Raw genomic sequence first — 14,504 nt, 5'->3', positions numbered from 1 at the left:
ATTAATATAAGCATGCCAGGTTTATGGTTATTCATTATTAAGCTTCTGGGAAAATAGAACAATATATCCTGATAGCTTAAAATACATATTAGATCCTCTGAGTCACTGCTGATTATTCAGCCCATATTTCTGTCACCATATTTCAAAATTACCTGAGAGCATTTTGAATTTGTAAAGTTACAGGAAAAAAATGGCAAAAATAACACTTTCACCCTTAAACAGGACACTCAAATGCTGACTGTAATGGAGTTGCATCAAGAGAGCAGGCAGAAAATGGAAGGAAAGAGCACGAGGTAGCTAACAATAACTTCAAGCTGGCCCTCCAAGGTCAGCTACCTAACCATGTCCTCAACCTTGTATGGATTGTATTTCTCGCAATGGGACATAAAAGCCCATCGTGTTCTGCTCAAGTGAATAATTTGCTCTGGTCACAGGACTGAGGAGCCAAACATTTCTAGCAAACGTGGATACTTAAAGTCCTGTTTTAAAGTCTGTGCTTACATTGGCCTGGGGAGGAGTAACCTGGGCTGCTGCATTTAAAGCATAAGTGGATTTCTCCATCAGAAGGGAGGAAAAGGCAACATAATTAGCCAGCTCTTCTTTTGCCTTTCAAAGCTGTTTGTCATGGTGGGGAGGTAGGTGAGCACCAGAGTGCATGGTGGCCCAGCTGGGGCCTGGCGCTGCTGTGGTAGGTACTGAAAGCAGTGCTGGGGAGCCCACACTTCCAGCAGGCAAGGCAAGCGACAATGAGTGTGTAAGGGGAATTGTGCAATGAGAAATAACAAGGCGTAGGTAGGCCACGGCAGGCTGGTAAGTGAAAAGGTAAATACTTTATTGCCTTTGTTTTACACTCTCCGAGGTCGTTTTAAACTCCCCAAGGTCTCACCTCCCCTAGCCTATCCTCCCTGCTTCTTGAGGTAGATGAGCTGAGCAACTACTTCATTTACCATTTGCCACAGCTCCCATCGGGAGGATGTGGCCCGTATCCCCTGGCTCTGGTCTCCCTGGGATTCATGCTGCTTTCACAGCCCTGAGCCTCTCTGCTCCTGAAGGCAGGTCTCCCAAGAAGGGCTGTGTTTCACATGCAACCTTCAGGCTGCCAGAACAATAAGTACACCACAGGTTTCCTGCTTCGTGTATGTGACCGATTAACCACCACACCTTTACATTTATAATTCAGCAATTCCAGTGGGGGGAAAAAAAAAAATACCAACACTCTGTTAAATAAACAGCCATGCTCTGAAGTTAATGGGGTGCATCCATTTTTATATAGCTGTATCTAAGGCTACAATTTGATCCCAGCACTACCTTGAGCTTAAACACAACCTCGAGGTTGGACCTACTGTTAGCAAAAGGCTGGGAGGAGCAGACCTTGCTGGCTGGAAGTCTCCCCGCAGCCTGCCCTGATCCTCAGGAGATCCTACAGAAAGCTAGCTTTATGAGCAGCTCTCCTTCAACCAATGCTCAACTCTTCTGAGCAGGTATTTGGTAGGACTTCTTCACTGCTGCTGATGTGCTACCATTTAAAGAGAAACATAAATAAATAAATAAATAAATAGATTTAAAAGGAAACAAAGAAAAAGCACTCCCAGTTTTAGTTTCTCACAGTTTCAGCCTGGAAATTGCACAGGGGCTAACAAGTGAGCCCTGGCCCCCCTCCATCCTCAGCCAGATCAACATACAGCATTCCACCCTATGTTTACAGCTGGGGAGAAATTGAATTACCTACATAGTATTATTTTAGTATAAACGAACAGGAAGACTTCACCAAAATTGATGACCCAGCGGGTGTTGCCCCTCCCTGACTGTACTGTATACGCAGAGCTTTCTAGACTCCAATTTATTGGTTTGTCAGAAACTTCAGTTATTTTCATCAAGTTGAGTTTTACATTAAACATTCCTCCCCTTAATTGGAACCATGCGGATACATTTGGGCAGCATCCATATTCCTGCTCAAATAAAAGGGGTACTTTGTTACAAATTCAGCATACTTTGCTGTTAAATTATATTTTGCTAGCAATTACAATTAAATATGAAGTTCACACTTAATAGCAAACCTTGTAATCACGTGGGAGTAGTTCTCCTTCCATGAACATCATGCGTGGGTGGGAGAAGGGAGAGCTCTGCAGCCTCATTTTAATAATGAAATAAACAGTTCTGCCGGTGAGTAATTCAGGGATTTTAAAACAGGGCAGTGGCAGGATGGAAGTTGTTTAAGAAGCTTATTTAACCCTCTCACCTGCTACTTCTAGCTCTCTCAAGAGTTACCCACCCAACTGCAGACAGACCAAATGATTTCGGAAGGCATCATTGAGCTGGGGCAGGGTGCTGTGTCACACCTGGTTTTATTCTTGCTTTTAGTCCCCATGTGAAAATTGCCAAGCATAACAAAGTCATACATGCAGAAAGCTTTTAAAATCCTCTTTTTTTTCCCCCCTTGACTTCCGAATTATAATAACAACAGTTCTCTAAAATATGCTGCTTCTCTGGCATTTGTCTTGGAAAACAGGTAATGTTGTTCTGCAAATTGAGATTTCGTTTTAAATTTCATTTGTGGTTTTATGCTTTTATGCTTGTTCCCATTAGCCACAAGAGTGCTTGTTTGGAAGGATATCAGGGGGTTTCATTAGAAGAGGAAGAGGAGACATTTTGCTATCGAAAAGAGGATTTGATATATCAGTCAGTTCAAAGCTGGCCCTTTTGACTCTAAAAGCAGAATGCAAGGTGTTACAGCTATTACATGTTGTGGTGATGTTTCCACTAGCCTGAATCACATTTCTACCAACATGTCATGAAATTACTGAATACAAATACAATGAAAGATACAACATATAATACTTAATATAGAAAAATACAAAAATATAATAGCGTACAATTAAAAATATATAATATAATTAAATATACTTGCAAAAATATAATACAGGAAAACCTGTAAAAATTCTGAGTTTTTTTCCAGGGGGAAAGAGGAAGTGGGGGGGAAGCATTCAGTTTGGATATTTGCGTGAGGAAAACTTGTGAAAGACTCTAGGGGACAAGCTCTCAGGAGGCACCAGAATGAAATCTCTAAACTCTGCTTTACTAAAGCAAAGAAAACCCAAGATTAACCTGATGAAAGTATTTCCTCTCAGCTCGAGCTGATTTCCTAATCTTTGCTCTTAAAATCTCTTGCCACCTTGCAAAGGAACCTCATTTCCATGATATTTGGAAGCAGCTGGGATTTATCCCCCACGTCAAGCTGACTCTGCCCAGCTACTGCCACCCATTGCTCTGAGGAACTAAACCCACACAAGCAGGCTGTTCTCACTGCAGAGCCCATCTCTGCGTGGCTCACTCCCTGGAGTGAACTGCTGGACCCTCATGGTCATCCACAGAGCTGATGTCCCTCCTGGTACCAATCACTGTCACAGTGATTGTCCTGGGCCAATCACTGTCACAGGGTACATGGCTTCTGCTGCTAGCCCTCCTCCTTGCCTGGGCAGCCATTAGCCTTGGAAATATCATAAATATTGGCAAGTCCATCTATTTTAATTATTTCACAGTGTGTGTTGGAAGTACTAAAGATTCCTTTAAATATTTTGAGGGTTCCCAAACTAGGTCCAACTCAGAAAACACTTTTACATGTGACAGTTGAACTCCATGTTCCTCTCATCACTCTGCTTTCCAGTTGTAATTTCATTTCAAGCCAGGAAAAAAAGATTTTCTTTACACTGGGGCTTTTCTAAAAAGATGACAAACACGACTGCATAGACAGCAAATCAAACTTTGGGATCTATGTCACTGGATTTGTTTTGAAATTTTACAAAATAATGACTCTTAATACATCCTAGAAGTAGCACCGCTCTGTTAGGAAGTCCTGATGGGTCCCAAAGGACTTCCCTGGCTGGTGTTTCTCGTGGTTTATTTCACAGAGATTCTCAGTGCCGTGCTCCAGCTCACACTTTCTCCGGAGATGGCCAGATTTCCCTGAGGCAGACAACATGAGAAAATTGCAGCTGAGGAGACATAACCAGAAACATGCTACTGAGCCTGAAGCACTGTATTCTTTCCAGAGCTTGAATCAAGTCCCCATCATCCTGTAAATATGCCTGAAAAGGTACTATGCAACAGGCCACATCCTGCACTGAAAATGACTCTGCTTTGCACCGATGGATTACTTCTGCTATTTAAACAAGTCCTCTTCAACAACACATATTCTCATCTGTGTATTTTTAATAGAAGCATAATTTTTGTCGTATGTTATAATGAATAGCATACAACTGAGCAGTGCGCATAAGACTGTAATTCCATCTGGGAGTTTGTTGACATTGATAAACCACTCAGGTTTTGCTTTTGTGGCTCATGCCATTACAGCAGCTCAACAGGATTACAGTCCTGTTATGTACAGTTGGTTGTAGACATTATACCATATGAAAATAACTGTATATTTTATTAAAGAAAAGGTTTGAATTTAAGTATGAAACTGAAAATTCTCATCAATGGTCTGATAATATGGCGTTAAAAATGATCTTTATATTATTAGCTGAGTGCCTTGTTTATTTTATTTAAGATTCCTCATCCTAGGCAATGAAAATAGTTTAGTTGGATTTAACTATATCTATACTGAGGGACTGAAGAATTTCCCTTGTAATTTTGTGGCATCACTACTTTTATGGTATATGAAAACCAGAACATTGCACTGCCCATAAAGGAAAGTGAACCAGACAAGTCTAGTAATTTCATAGTCTAAACTGAGTTAAACAGATACACACAAAATCAGATAAACAATGAAAACTGTGGTTTCACTTTTTATTTTTTTTTTTTTTCATTCTAAATGTTAACTGTGATAGCAGTGGTACTCCCAGGGATTGTTTAAAATATGAAATAAAATTTTCCTTTAATTTGACTATAATTAATAGATCAACTGTGCATCCATTTCCTTTAAAATGAAGCTTATGTTAACACACATTTCCCTCATGTCTGCTTTTAAAGCCACGAAACCCCTGTGATCAGGTGCTTTAATTCTTCTGCACTTTATTCCCAGTTTAGATGGATTTAAAAAACAAAAATAGGTCACATTGCCGGGTTTCTAGCATGGCCTCGCTCCACTTATTACCATCTAGTTCACAGTGACGGCATTGATGAGTCCTGCAAGGTCCAGGTTGTTCTAAAACAGATAGGTGATATTTCTGCTAAGAACTTTTCTGTTTGTATGAGCCATTGCAAAGGCCTTCATCCCCATCCCACCAGTGATTTCACAGAGCTGCTGCTCACCTAGCACCAGCATGCCAGACTCAGATGACCCCATGCTGCTTCCCCTGCTCAGCTGCAGCCCCTCCAGCGTGTTGGGTGAGGGCAGGGGACTTGCAGCACCCCTGTTCAGTGAGATGAGGAGAAGAAACCAGAGGGCCAGACTGCCTACAGTCAGTGGAAGCTCTTCCACCTGAATCTATGTGCTCTGGATCACACGCTGGAGGCTCTGCAGGTGGTACAAAGCTTCCAGACAGAGAGAACATTCAACAAGTGTCTGCTTTATAGGACAAGCTCCTATTTAAAGTATTAGGAGACTTTGGGGTAAACTTGCCAATTTATCCTAATTCCATGTAGCTTCAGACTCCACTCTGGACTAGAAAACCTGAATCCTATCTTTCATTCTAACAGTGCTCCCACACCACGGATAGGACCTTCTCTGTAGTATGAAGTATTCGCAGACCTCATTTTCACTACAAACTCTTCTAGTGGAGATGTGGTGTATATCGGCAGGAGACTTTTGCTAGCAGTGTTTATAGCAGCTACCCAAATGACATAAGTTGTACCTCTCAGTAGAGCTTTTCCTGTTATAAGAACATTAACCAGAACTGCCGATCTAATTACTGGTATGTTTCTTTTCTTTTCTCCCCATGCTCTTAGCTGACAAAGCTGTATATGCAAAATGTTTGAATGCAGACAGACCTACTACTTCTGGGGAAGCCACACAATGGCCAGTAAATGATTCCAGCATTGATGGGGGAGCGGCGGGGGCTGAAGTGATACAGCAGTGATGTGTGATGAAGCAGCCTTCTGATGGATCCTGGGCAATGGCCAACAGTAACACAAAAAAAAATCTGGAGTGGGATTTAGGGTTGCAGGTTGCTCTTACAGAAGTCCTCTAGAGCCAAGGTAAAAGGAAACAGAAGACAACCACCAATGAAGTGAGCTTCTTAGTGATTTAAGACACTTAAATTCTCTCATTCAACATGTGTACTAAACTCTCAGTCTTAAAATATCACAACAATCAGAAAAACTTCAGAATGTCGCCTTCCCACTCAATGCTGTCTTCGTCATCCAGATACATCTCCTCACTTGACTAACCAACACAGATTTTCCTTCTGGTAACATCTTACAATTACAATGACTCCTGGGAGAGGAAGATGGAAAGACCCTAAGACATGGCTGCATGCTTCTGTCTTGCGCATCACAGAATCACAGAGTCATTTAGGCTGGAAGAGACCTTCGAGATCATCAAGTCCAACTGTCAACTTAGTGAGTCCCATCACTAAACCACTTCTGCAACAATTATTTCCACTTATTATTCCTGTACTAACCATAATCAAACTTTTCCACTCTTAAAGAATGTGAGGACAGCATGGAGCTTCCTGCCTAGCAAATGTTGAAGCTTGCATGTCCACCCAGCCTCAGTTTTACACTGCTGTCTTCCATTTACTAAATTAACTATTTACTAAAGGCTGCAGTTGTTACAACTTCTTGTTCCAGTGGTCCCTTTCCCACAAGGTTACCTGTCGGCATCAATAATAACATTGTCAGCCAAGTAATTAAGTCATCCTCATTACTAATGCAACGCAGAAAGAACACAACTTGATTCCAGGCAGAATCTGCAAGACTGTCAGTTTTGACACATGTTGCTTAAAGTAGGCAAATTTGATCTGGAGTCATTGAAAGAATAAATTTGGAAGACTACCAGGTCATTTCTACAGAATCCCTTTCGTAAATGTAATTGCGCTTTAATGGAATTTACACTACATACACACATAAACAAGAGAAAATTAGTGTATATCAGTTATGATAATGTTTTCTGCTGAGCACTGAAAAATTACTGGAAAACCACTTAATAATGGTCATGTTTTATAATACTGTCAGCTGAGTGATTTCCTGCTCTAAGGAAAGGCACAGCCCTGCTGTGAATTTCACTGGGTTGCACTCTGGGACTGTTCCTATGTGTACAAGTGTTCTTAGTAGTTATCTTGGTTGTGATTGCATAAACTGAAGTTCAGAACTGACCCTCTGCTCTGACAAAAGCCAGAGAAAGAAGATAGTTTTGGTATTAATGGAAGACAAATGAAAGATTTTTGGTATTCATTTTTGAAGCTTTAGTTTCATCCTGGGATGACAGAGCATGTAACCTTGTAAATACACCACTGGTAAACCATTTCAAGTAACACCATGAGGATTAGGGAGATATGAACCCTTTTAAGACTATTTCAGACATTTAAGAAAATCTTAGCAGCCCAGGTCCAGGGGCAGTGAACAGAGTACGAGAGGACCTACTTTCCCTAGCCTCAGCTCTGCCAGTTGTACAGCGTGTTTTATCTCCTTGGATCTTACTATTTTCTGTTTTTCCTTCTTCTTTTCCTACTTACATTTCAGCATCTCTACCACAGCCAATTCAGTAATGCTCCAAGCTTTATGTACAGCACCACTGCTGTAATACAGCTCCTAATAATTTGTTTACCTCAAGACTGACAAATGGGACACTCCAGAACAAATTAATCAGTAAGCACATTAAGACTGTGTAACTCATACAGAAGGGCAGAGTTATTCCATAGGCACTTCTACCAGAATTTCTGGGAGATTTAGGGCTGGCATGGCCAAGCACATCTAGAAGGGACTGGCAGATGAAAGAGGTACAGCCACACAACAAGCCCCCTCTTTCCCCACTCCCATTAGTTCCTTTATGGGGCTCACCATTTAGATCAGAGCAGCATCTACCCCCCTACAACACAGATCTCAGCACCGATCTGGAGTATCTCAGTTGCTGAATTATTTTGACCCCCACCATCCAGATGAACTATCCCTGTCAAGCTGCCTTGTTTTCTTTTGCTGTCCTGCATTTTGGCTCCCTGGCTCTCCTCTAACACAATTAAGAGTGCCAAACCAGCGCAAAACCCAGCTTTGTCCAACTTTTAGGTCACAGTGGAGCTTGGAAACATCTAATGGGCTTTGTTAAGAAAGCCTTATGCAGTTTGAAGATGGATAATAAATAATTAGAGATATTGTTCCCCAAACATACTGGGGAAAAAAAAAGAGAGTTAAAGAGAGTTAAGAGAGTTAAAAAGAGTTAAGATCTGATCTGTTCTGCATTCTGTAGGGCCATTTTGCTTCCTAAATTCAGTGAAAGCAGTACTGTGCATTTTTTTTTTCTACAGAAATATGCATTTGTGGTTTTGCCCATGTTACATAAAGCAAGGCTTCGGCTCCAAGGCCTAGTAGCTGTCCTGTACAAAAGGTGGGCACACAGTTCTGGTTCCTTCTAACACAATGGGGTGAAATGGCATGTCCTGTATGTCTTTCCAAGATTTCAGAGGGAAGGAAAACATTACTTTTTTAAATATACCATCCTGAATGAAGGTGCTGTGGCAGAGGTGACAAGGATCTTCTGCTGTATTAGAACTCTCCATCACTAATCATTTTCTTTCAAGGACTAATGAATCTTGAAGCCAGATTTAAGAGTCTTCATATCACCTTCCACCAAAAACAGTGAGGATGAAGGGCCCAGCCGTCTACCTGTACTTGATCCATCTTGCTTTAAAAGCAGGGTCAGTTGATCTGTGTGCTTACATTTGCTGGGATTTGTTTAACTGACTCATCATAACCTACTTTCCACGTGGGTTTGCAGTCTCACAGGTTGCAATTTGAGTTCTACTGAGTGCAAAACTGCAACTTTGAAGAGTTTTTAGGTGGTTGTGGTCAGGGTAAAGTGGCTATTGGTGCTGTGCGCACTGTTTTTAAGCTCTGACCCTGCCTTTGATCTGCTTCCAATGCCTTCCCTCACATACAGTCCACTAACAGAGCACAATGTGCTTCTTTCTCTGTGAGAATTTGTGTTGTTGTTTTGTGTGTGTGTGTGTGTGTGTGTGTTTTTTTTTTTTTCCTAATGGTTGGTTTGGATTAGTTTTTTGTTTGTTTTTAGGTGAGAGATTCTCCCCATTCTCAACAAATCTGAAGTGTTTAGTATTAGTGGCAACAGTTTAGTATTAGTGGTGACTACTCAGACTCTAGCAGGAAACACATGAAATAAAAAAAATAAATAAAGGCTACCTAACTGAGGCTTTTTCATATTAAAGCAGGGCTACTTAAATGGTGGATCCTGCTCTGGCTTCAGCTAGCTTTGTTCACAGCATAACAAGAGCCTGTGCACCAAAGGTACAAGGCAGATGTTTGAGTTGGTCATCAGAAGCTCCCTTCACAGTTCCCGAGACATAGGCGCTTCAGTTCACCCACCATTTTAAATAGCTACTTTAAGATGAGACTGAATGATCACATTTTTACTTTTTTTTTCCACTGAGAGTAAAGAGAGACATGGGTGATAGCTGTACTTGCAGGTACATAGCTTTGCTAAACCAGCCTTGAAGTCATAAGCAGAGACAAGAGGGGAGAGATTGGGCCACTTACCAGAGGAAAGGGAAAACCAATTTCGCCATTAAGTCCCATGGTCTGCTTCAGCATTTTACTACAGAGTCATTAAAGAACAAAAGCAAAGACCCAAGAGTTTACTTCGTCATCAAGGAGTAAGTTTCTTTCCCCCAGTCCCAGTTCAGGATTGCGTCCATTAAACTACAGATCAAGATCTCTCCTGGCCCAGGATGTCACCATTCCTGGCTGCACAGGTCTACCTGCAGCGGGGCAGGGGTAGGGACACTCCCTCCATACAGAGACTGAGAGGGTTGGGTAACTTTGTAAAAAAGATCAGTAAAAACTGCTGTTAAAGAAACTTCCTAACACAGGAAACAGCTAATAAAATTAACATTCATTTGCTAGAATAAAATTTACCCAGTAAAGTAACGTACATTTAAAAATTCTTAAGCACTTTTTAAGTACAAATGAGTGTGGAATTCTGTCATCATTATTATTAAAGTCAAGAAATATATGTGTAGAGATAACACAAATATCTGCAGGTACATTACCTCTCCCTGTAGGGAAACTGTGCCATCCTCTTGGAGTGTGTATATGTACACATGCATACTTGTATGTGTGTGAATAAAGGCAGAGCTGGATTGAGGAAAGGAAACAATTAGATTTGTCCAGTCTCTCTGCGAAACAGAAATTCAGATTATAATGTATTTTTCCTTAAATAAACAAACTACAAGTTGCAAAATAACAATATAGAAAATTCACCTTTTTATCAGCACAGATTTCTGAAGTACTAGACTAAAATACATTTTATAAGATGATGAATTTGTAAATGTTTTCAAGAGTAAAACAAATATCATCTTAACCTCATGCATTTTTTTTTAACTATAGCTATGATTAAGAGAACACATTAATCTAACTGCTTGGTGCAAGTGGTAGTTGCTGTCTTGATTTAATGCATACAACAAATTAGCTCATGTTTAAAGCTGTAAGGATTTGTTTGGGCTTCTCATAGTCTGTTTGCCTTAATGTTATCCTACCATGCTATCTTCTAAGTACAGGAAGTTTACTTGGAAATGTTTATTTATTTTTTTCAGTTGACCACAATTCCTTGAGATAATTGTTTTAGCATTGCCTTTATGGCTGGGCTGTTTCAAATCTATATAGCATACCAAAATTATCTTGCGAGAACCTGCTGAATTCTTGTTAGTTTTCTCCCAGGATCCAACACTTTAAAAATGCTTTTTGTCTTTCAGCTTTTTAAAATGCTGTTCTTTTCATCCCTGAGGTCATTTTCTGACAATAAGAGCTAGTGGGCTTCTAAGCCCTCTACTCAAAGCAGCTTCAAGGCATTTCCCTCCACCTCAGTTCTTTGTTTGATGAGTTTTCTCATGTCTACCCATGTCATTTTCACCAAGGTTCAGCACAGAATTTCAGTAACGATTGCTCAACAACTAGCCAGCAGTGGACTCCAGGCCTTCCAGGCCACTCAGACGCTGCAAACTGCCTTCAGACTGGGGAACCACTGCAGCCAGAAAGAGTCAGTCCCTCAGAAGATGGAGAGAAGGGACCACTGCGACTTCCTATAGGAACTAGAGACATTGCATGGATGAGAATTGGGTAGGTCTGAACAAAATTAATTCATGATCCAGTTACAAATCAACTCACCACCTGCATAAACCGTTTTAGGAAAATAATGTCAGTACACACTGACAGTCTCCAAGCCCAAATATTACAGCAGTCACGCCACAAAAATCTATCTCTAGGTGGCACATCACATGACCATCAAAATACAGAATACCAATAAGTCATTTGTATTTTGGGGGACTCTTCACCAAGTATTCCCAAGGTTAAACTTCTCTTCCATTGTTACTGATAGACTGTGGCTTTGTGTAGAGGCCTATCCAGGACAAGGATCTATGACACATATACTTATCACGAAGTAGCCTATGACCTGAAGAGCTTCCAGGCTAAGCAGATGTAGCACTCAGCAGGAAAAAAAAAAAAAAAAAGCCATGTTACCTCCAGTCTGAGGTTGGTGAGCTGATGGACAGATTTGCTCTAGGTTTCACAGTAATCACTGGCAGAACTGGGAAAGAATCCAAGGCCAGCATCATAACTATTAAACCATGCTTGCTCTCCTGGCATGGAGAGAAACAGAAACATGCCAGAGATGGAAAGCAAACGCCAAGTAGTAGAATGGGCCCCTAAAGTATTTTGTTCCCTGGAGAGAGATTAAAGTCTTGCAGTACATATAAACACCTGCCTAATGATGACAGAATTGAATTTATTGCTTCATGCAACAAAAATGCCTCAGAAATAAGATACTAGACTTACTATTGAGATCATCCAAAACGTACCACGTGTTGTAGTTATCACAAACTTCAGGTGATCAGCCTAAAACATCTGCAGCACATGTACTATCTGGTGAACACCAAGGCACAGCTCATAGAAACTCTGCCTGGGACCCTCCGGAGATTGTAAAGTAGCTGAGACATGATAGACTCGAAAGAACACCTCACTTCATGAACCTCCACCACTACCCCAGCACAGCAGCTCCAGCGGAAGCACTGCCAAATGCCTAAACTACACACCCTCTTCTTCAGCTTATCATGCTCGTCGCTTAGTGAAAACACATTGCTGAGGCTGGGATAATAAGTTTGAACAGAGACCTTAACACAGAACTGCTGCACCCTTTCCTTTGGGAGTTAGCCATCTTCCACAAGCACTTAAACCATAAAGTATTTCTAAAAGAAGAATACTGGGCTTCAAAAATGTTAATCAAATGCAACATTTTAAACAAACAAATCTTTGTAATCCTTCCTGATACATCCACATGGTCAAAAAACAAAGCAGCTATAACATAACCAGCATCTGTTGGAAAAAGTAGTATCAGATTATAGGCTGCCCATACAAAACAGCTTACCAGCTTTACTGTGTTCACAGTTGGTATGGGTAAGGGCAATTTCCATTAAATTGTCTCTACCAAATTTGACAGTGATGTGAAAGGTGAAGTATTATAATTAATATATTGGCTGTAAAATCATTAAAAACACAGTACAAATGACAAAACAATCTACACTATAATCATCTGATATTATTGGATTTCTTTTCTCTTCTGAAAAAAAATGTTTTCATGGCTTTTTATTGTTAGAAGATGTAATCAAGATGGTCACTCTTGACTGAAGAGAGTTAATCATGCAGGCTGAGGAGGAACCATATTTGCAGATCGTAAATTAGGTGAAAAGGATCCATATTTATTTATTTTCATTTCTTCTCCTCTGGGCAAAAATCCCTATTTTATTATCTGGAGCAACCGGCAAATATTTCAAAATACAGTCCTTACAAATTACAAATTTAACTTCACTCCTTAGATCGCAAGCCAACAACAGCTATGTGGTGGCTAAGCGAACGAAAAAAAACAAATAAATCTTTGCCCCCACTCACCCTTTCACCACCTTCAAAATTCTGTTCCTCTCAGAAAAACTTAAGAGAATGGGTGAACTTTGCAGTATGCCAGCTAAGTCAATGTGCATGGGCTATTTTAGATCAAAGGGAGAAACGCCTTCTGAAGTGCCAAGAGCTCCCTCGCTATGACACCAAAAAAGTGCCAGCTCACCTTTTCTGATGGCTGAAATATTGTGGGGAGAGATGAGCTACTGTCTAATATAGGCAGGCCTGGGTCATTAGAGATCCTATAGAGCAGCAGCAGAAATGACTTACAGGTCCTTTTGGAAGCAACCTGTCCTGGTGCACAAAGGCAATATTCTTGCAGGGCAACAGACAGCATGTGCCAAATTCAACCCTGCAGCAACTTCAGTTTCTGAGCTGGATTGACAACAGGTTCCAAGTGAAGTGCATCACAGTTATGTAATTCCCAAGATGGCAAAGTCCACTGCAAGACCTGAGCAACCTCAACGGTCAAAAAGCTTAAAAGCATTTTAATCTGATCACCTACAAACATGTAGAAAGTGAACTGGATTAGGTACATTCTCAGTTCTAGTCTTCTCAAAGTAACAGTAAAAGTGCTTGTTGCTTCCTTCACTTCAGTGACTACTACCCTGAAACACCTACAGCCCCTGTTAGTCTTAATTTTTGAGCCAGATGCTAATGAAGCAGGATCCTGGAAAAGTCTAGTAAAAACATTCTAGCCACCCAAACTTCTTGACTTCCAGAGGACTGAAGTAGCCACCCCTCTCTGCTTGTTCTCTGGAAGTACTATTAAATCTTTTTCTAACCTTTAATGGCTGTGATGGTGGAACAAGAGACTTTGGCACCTATCTGGTTCTTTTAGTATTCCTAGGAGCATGTCTGCCATATCCTTTCCTATCAGGAATGCCCCACAGGATGAGGCCAATGATCCCCTTGCCCCGTTTTGTCTCACACAGTGGTTGTTGCAGAAGTTGCTCAGGGAGAGCAGACAGAACAAGACTATCTGAGGTCTAATCTTCATACTCCTCCTGCTGTTAGATTAGGGACATCATAAGTAACATCCTTACCTATTGCCAAAAGTATCTGATTTGCACCTTTTATCCATTAATTTGTCATTTTGAATTTCTTGATATGTGTGGACTTCGTAATTTCTTGCAACAGTAAGTTGCACAAGTTTACCAAATGCTTTGAAGAAAGACACTTTTTAAAAACCCATTTTAAACTGTCTCCTATCAGTTTCAATTCACATCCCCAAAATGGTATATGACCTGGTACATAAGTTTAGCACTCATCTTCTGCACTGCCTTCTTGATTTAGTAAATCAACCCCAACCCTGTTCAACCTTACTCTCCAAATTGAAGTGAGAGCATATGCCTGCTGTCACATCCCCTTAATAACTTTAGATGTCCCTATCCATAGCTTGCTTTTTTTTTTTTTCTCATGTCTTTATTACACTCTTCTCAAAGTGT

The 14,504-nt window shown here is 40.7% G+C and overlaps 1 long non-coding RNA gene across 1 annotated transcript in view; it reads left to right on the top strand.

Annotated features, from left to right (window-relative positions):
* Window positions 1-14,504, top strand: part of LOC311433800 — a 371,170-nt gene that overhangs the window by 185,942 nt on the left and 170,724 nt on the right. The window lies entirely within an intron of this gene.

Source organism: Aythya ferina (assembly GCF_964211825.1).
Source record: "Aythya ferina genome assembly, chromosome: 3".
Taxonomy (NCBI): domain Eukaryota; kingdom Metazoa; phylum Chordata; class Aves; order Anseriformes; family Anatidae; genus Aythya; species Aythya ferina.
The sequence above is the reverse complement of the archived record's forward strand: the minus strand, read 5'-3'. Positions and strand labels throughout refer to the sequence as shown.